Raw genomic sequence first — 6,578 nt, 5'->3', positions numbered from 1 at the left:
GACAGGGTCAGATCCTATAGGACCTCAAACACCTCTCTTAGTGATTAGCATTTGACTCTAGAGACAGCACTAGCAAGGGTTTGGGTGCTGAATTTAGGTCAGTAGAGAGGACAGTATCGGTGAAAAAGGGGGACACTGCACTCGGGGAACCAGAGGGAGTGACCAAAGAAGCAGGAGGAATCAAGATGTGCTCACGGCCTCTTTGAGAGAGTGGAAACACTCACCTGGACTTGCTCTCCATTGATCTTTGTGCGCACACCCTTGATTGTTCACATGTGTGCTGTTACTCACACAATCACAAACCTAGAAGTCTTGCTTTTATCCCCATGGTTCATTGATTAATCAAAGAGAAAGACTGGGAAGGCATTGTTTTGTTCTGATCACTTGGTGTTTGAGAAGTTTCTACTGAATGCCCTCCTATAGCCCCTCTCTGCACTTGAGGGAAAAAGAGATAATGCAAGGAACACGATGAAGCCTCCCCACATGAAAAGCCACGTATGGAGTTGCCTGTGTTCACTCATCTCTCATTTTATATTTGGAATAAACAATTATTAGGTGTAATAAGAACCATCCTTCATGATCCAAATAGCCTTTGTCACACTCTTTCATTCAATCAATATATTTTGAATCCCTGCTGGATGCCAAGTTCAGGTCACTGTGCTGACTCTGAGAACAGGTGTTTATTTGGCTGGCCCCTAGCCTTTACATTTTTTTCAAACATGCAGACAGACCATCACAGCGCTCCCTAAATAAAACCATGACAGAATTCAAGTCAACGGAGCCTGGCAAAAAGAGGAGGGTAATTTGATCGCAGTATAAGAGATGAGTGAGTAATGGTCAGGAAAGCCTTTGCGGGAGGGAGAAATTAATGAGGTAGGTACTTTCATGATCCCCATTTTAAGATGAGAACTATCAAGGTCCAAGATATTCACTGATGGAAGAAACACAAGCTGGAATCAAGATTGCCGGGAGAAATATCAATAACCTCAGATATGCAGATGACACCACCCTTATGGCAGAAAGTGAAGAGGAACTAAAAAGCCTCTTGATGAAAGTGAAAGAGGAGCGTGAAAAAGTTGGCTTAAAGCTCAACATTCAGAAAACGAAGATTGTGGCATCGAGTCCCATCACTCCATGGGAAATAGGTGGAGAAACAGTGGAAACAGTGTCAGACTGTATTTTGGGGGGCTCCAAAATCACTGTAGATGGTGAGTACAGCCATGAAATTAAAAGACGCTTACTCCTTGGAAGAAAAGTTATGACCAACCTAGATAGCATATTCAAAAGCAGAGGCATTACTTTGCCAACTAATGTCCATCTAGTCAATGCTATGGTTTTTCCTGTGGTCATGTATGGATGTGAGAGTTGGACTGTGAAGAAGGCTGAGCGCCGAAGAATTGATGCTTTTGAACTGTGGTGTTGGAGAGGACTCTTGAGAGTCCCTTGGACTGCAAGGAGATGCAACCAGTCCATTCTGAAGGAGATCAGCCCTGGGATTTCTTTGGAAGGAATGATGCTAAAGCTGAAGCTCCAGTACTTTGGCCACCTCATACAAAGAGTTGACTCATTGGAAAAGGCTTTGATGCTGGGAGGGATTGGGGGCAGGAGGAGAAGGGGACGACCGAGGATAAGATGGCTGGATGGCATTACTGACTCGATGGACGCAAGTCTGAGTGAACTCCGGAAGTTGGTGATGGACAGGGAGGCCTGGCGTGCTGTGATTCATGGGGTTGCAAAGAGTCGGACACGACTGAGCAACTGAACTGAACTGAACTGAAGACTATACAGCTAGTGAGAGAGCGAGATTTAAATTCTAGGGCATTTGGTTAACAAAACACCAATTTTCCCCACTCAGTGACTACTACTAAAATCACATTCCCTGACTCTGCTTCCCTTTAACACATCCAGAAATTCTCGCAGGTATGGGTGGTAACTCTCCTGAAAGCTGGAATCGGCTATAAATACCATAAAGCTCTGAGAAGGTCTGAAATTGTCTCCATCTGAGCTGACATCTGTTGTGGAGAACTCCTCCCTCTTAGAATTGCAATCCATTTCAATTTAATCACAAAAGAGACAATTCTAGGTTCCCTGCCCATCTCACCAAGAAAGGTGCCCAACTGTGCACGATCATTTTTCTAATCTTGCTCTCACTTTCCAATCTGCCTGCTCCTTCCTAACTCAGAAAAAGTGCACAAATATGTATCCCTGACCTGTTGCTCTCAGGGAAGATCATCTCAGTTTTAGAACATTACATAGAAGCTATGGTTTCCTGGGTGCCTGGATCACCCAGGTAGAAAAAAAAAATGAGAGAGGAGAACATCTCTACCATAAGGGACGACACGTACTGTGTGTGCATCTCAGCAATCTCAGCACACGTGCAATCTGTCACAGTGAAGGGAAGATTACCTTTGGAGTCAGAGTCAAGGTCTGACTCAGTTCAATGTCAATCTCAACCCCAGTACACAAGCGCTTTTCAACTCTCTGCTTGCTTCACACATGCTGTTGTCCCATCAAAGCAAGCTCCATCGCCAAGGCAATGACAATGTGGGAGGCATGCACGTATCACAGCTGTCGCTGTAATAGTCTACTACTACAGTGGCTCAAAAAACAACCCTGTTTATCAGTGCAGTAGCGCTGAACTATAGATAAACCACACAGTGGAGCGCTGAACTATAGATAAACCACACAGTGGAGTGCTAGTCTTTCAGAAAAGATTTCTACTCTTGTTTAGAGAAAGTCAAAACTGTCTTGCCCTATTGTTTTAACAGGTGGAAAATACAATTATTTTATGAAAATCAGGGGAAAAAACTAGCTTGTAAATATCCTTGGCATTGTACTAAACCTGCAACTTGTGGATCTCATTATCCAGAAACATGCTATGACTTTGCCAGTAGGAATTCACTCTCTACCTCCTTCCATATTATAATGTTGCCTCTCCTCTGCCTTCCAAAAACTATGCCCCACCCCCGGCACAGACATATTCAGTTCAGTTCAGTCCAGTTGCTCAGTCGTGTCCGACTCTTTGCAACCCCATGAATAGCAGCACGCCAGGCCTCCCTGTCCATCACCATCTCCCAGAGTTTACCCAGACTCACGTCCATCAAGTTCGTGTGGCCATCCAGCCATCTCATCCTCGATTGTCCCCTTCTCCTCCTGCCCACAATCCCTCCCAGCATCAGAGTCTTTTCCAAAGAGTCAACTCTTCACATGAGGTGGCCAAAGTACTGGAGCTTCAGCTTTAGCATCATTCCTTCCAAAGAAATCCCAGGGCTGATCTCCTTCAGAATGGACTGGTTGGATCTCCTTGCAGTCCAAGGGACTCTCAAGAGTCTTCTCCAACACCACAGTTCAAAAGCATCAATTCTTCGGTGCTCAGCCTTCTTCACAGTCCAACTCTCACATCCATACACGACCATTGGAAAAACCATAACCTTGACTAGACGGACCTTAGTCGGCAAAGTAATGTCTCTGCTTTTGAATATACTATCTAGGTTGGTCATAACTTTTCTTCCAAGGAGTAAGCGTCTTTTAATTTCATGGCTGTACTCACCATCTGCAGTGATTTTGGAGCCCCCCAAAATAAAGTCTGACACTGTTTCCACTTTTTCCCCATCTATTTCCCATGAAGTGATGGGACCGGATGCCATGATCTTCGTTTTCTGAATGTTGAGCTTTAAGCCAACTTTTGGCTCTCCTCTTTCACTTTCATCAAGAGGCTTTTTAGCTCCTCTTCGCATTCTGCCATAAGGGTGGTGTTATCTGCATATCTGAGGTTATTGATATTTCTCCCGGCAATCTTGATTCCAGCTTGTGTTTCTTCTAGTCCAGCGTTTCTCATGATGTACTCTGCATATAAGTTAAATGAGCAGGGTGACAATATACAGCCTTGACATACTCCTTTTCCTATTTGGAACCACAGACATATTACATGGGTGTAATTTAATGTGGGAATGGGGGAATAGACTATAAAACGGCACGTCTGGTATGACAAGGAAATAGTACCTGGCAATTGTGAAGCAGACCTGTGATGTAGCTGCAGCGTGTTTGGTCCACACCTCCCTGCAGACAGGAGAAGGAAATGGCAACCCATTCCAGTATTCTTGCCTGGAGAATCCCATGGACAGAGGAGTTGGCAGGACATGACTCAGGGACTAACACTTTCAAGTCCTAAGCAGATAGTCAAGGACAGGGAAGCCTGGTGTACCGCAGTCCACGGGGTCTCAGAGAATCACGACATGACTAAGTGACTGAAAACAAGAAAGTACTAAGCAAAAAATGAATAATAATAATCTCTGCAGACACCAGCACAATCTCCCAACTTTGCTAAATTGCCTCTTGATTTACTCAAATATCTTTTAAAGCTGAGTATGAGTTTTATCGTTTTACAATGTCCTAACCATATTTTTAGGATTCCTTGGTGTTTCATTTACTTTGTAGTGGTTGATACTACCACTGTGATGTGATCATTCACCCATTCTATTTTCTACAGGATTATTGATGGCATACATGAAAGCTTTTGGGATTTTAAATTTTACTATTTATTAATTTCTCCCACTTAAAGAAGTTTATTTTTACATTGTTTCTCAGGTGTTTCCCAAGAATATATTCCTCCTGTCTGCAAAAAAGAGAATTTTGTCTTCTTTACCAAAATGGCAGGCATTTTTCTCTTTATGATCTCATTACATGGGAAAGAAAATTTTAAATGATATCTAATAACATGGGTGATAATTGATATATTTGCCTAGATTCTGATTATGATGGATTTTGTTTTTGATTTTTAATTGTCAGTATGAACACACTGAGGAATACATCTTGCTGAAATTTATATTTTTTCCTAGTGTAGTGGTTTTTTTTTTTTTTTTTGGTGGGGGGTAGGGTGGAAGTCCTAGCATGCAGCAGAGGAAACTTTCCTGAGCAGGGATCTAACTCGTGCCTCCTGCTTTGAAGTGCAGAGTCCTAACCACTGGATCTCCAGGGAAGTCCTCCTAGTTTGTTTTTGGTCATGGTCTGTTGCATTCCACCAAATGTTCTTTGATCATCCATACATCATTGACATATGGTCATTAGAGGTAGTATGGCTACTGGTTCAGATGATACTCTGTATATCTCTTATCTTTTTCTTCCGATAGTTTTGTTCTATCATGCCCACATACTTTTGTCATATTATGCTCAAGATATTGAGGGTAGTCTTGCCACCAGGAACAGAATCATTTTTATGGGCTATTTGGGTATACACGGAGTGGAACAGACCCTGGGAAGCTGAACAAACTTGTTATTTAAAAACCAGACTGTATGTTTCATAACCATTTTCCACATACCTTTCCAATTCGATTTCCCCTTGAGGAATGGATTATTTCCTTGGAAAAGTGAGTTGTCATGATCCGGCTTGCCTGATGCCAGCAGAGTGTCTGCAGGTAAAAGAGACAAAGATGCCTAAGTTGCAATAAGGCAAAATGTGGGGGACATCAGAGGTCTTCTCCATAAGGTTACTGTGAGAGCAGGGAAACAATCAGAAGGAATAAAATGCAGGGGGAAGGCTTTAGGTTGTTATATCTGGGGTTGTGGGAAGGCCACTTCTTGGCCATGGGTATAGGATGGCTCGACCCACTCCAGTATTCTTGCCTAGAGAATCTCGTGGACAGAGGAGCCTGGTGGGCTGCTGTCCATGGGGTCGCACAGAGTCGGACAGCATGCATGCATGCATTGGAGAAGGAAATGGCAACCCACTCCAGTATTCTTGCCTGGAGAATCCCAGGGAGGAAGGAGCCTGGTTGGCTGCCATCAGAGTCGGACACGACTGAAGCGACTTAGCAGCAACAGCAGCAGACAGAGGTGAGAGATCACCAAGTGGCCTTGCTGGAGTCCCAGGCCAGGAGGCTTCTGAAACTCAAAATGTAAAATGTGAAGGGACTGCCAGAGGCATGTTTCCCAAAACCTCAACCAGTGCTTCCCAATGAGAAAGAGACGTGTGGAGTGTGTGAAGGGGAGAGATTCCTGCTTTGCGTGGCTCTCCAGCTGTTGGGTGAATATGACCTAAAGTGCAAAGGTCTGGACCAAGTAGGTGAGGAGTTTACTGATGAGGAAACCAGAGACCAGAGGTTAGGTAACATGTCAACAGGGGTAGGTTCAAGAAAGCTGTTCAGTCGTGGACTGGACTGTGCCAAGGTGTCTGGCCAAGTGAAGAACCTGTTGAAAAAACAAAACTGCACGAAATGACTCAGCAACGATTCGGTACTCTTTCGCCCAATACCTAGGATCATCTTGACAAAACCGAGGCCTTCCTATAAGGAAGCCGGTACTCTTCACTGTGGAAGATGACTACGACCTTATGCACTTGACCATCCGTCTTGTGGTGCTGTGTGAAAAACGATTGCGTGTGTGTTTTCTGCGACCTGCTGGAGAGGGTGAAGAGAAACGTCCGGCCGCGCCACAGCCACGTCTGGGTCAAAGGCACACGTGGAAAGAAGCTGGCCCAAGTCACAATGCGGTGCCTTTCACCCTGGGGGACGGACAGCCCCAGCCGGAGAAGGGCCAGGCGCCTGCGCTGTGCGCCAGTGGCGCCGGGCGCTGCGGGAGCC

The sequence above is a fragment of the Ovis canadensis genome, chromosome X (assembly GCF_042477335.2).
Source record: "Ovis canadensis isolate MfBH-ARS-UI-01 breed Bighorn chromosome X, ARS-UI_OviCan_v2, whole genome shotgun sequence".
Taxonomy (NCBI): domain Eukaryota; kingdom Metazoa; phylum Chordata; class Mammalia; order Artiodactyla; family Bovidae; genus Ovis; species Ovis canadensis.
This window is presented reverse-complemented; position numbering follows the sequence as displayed.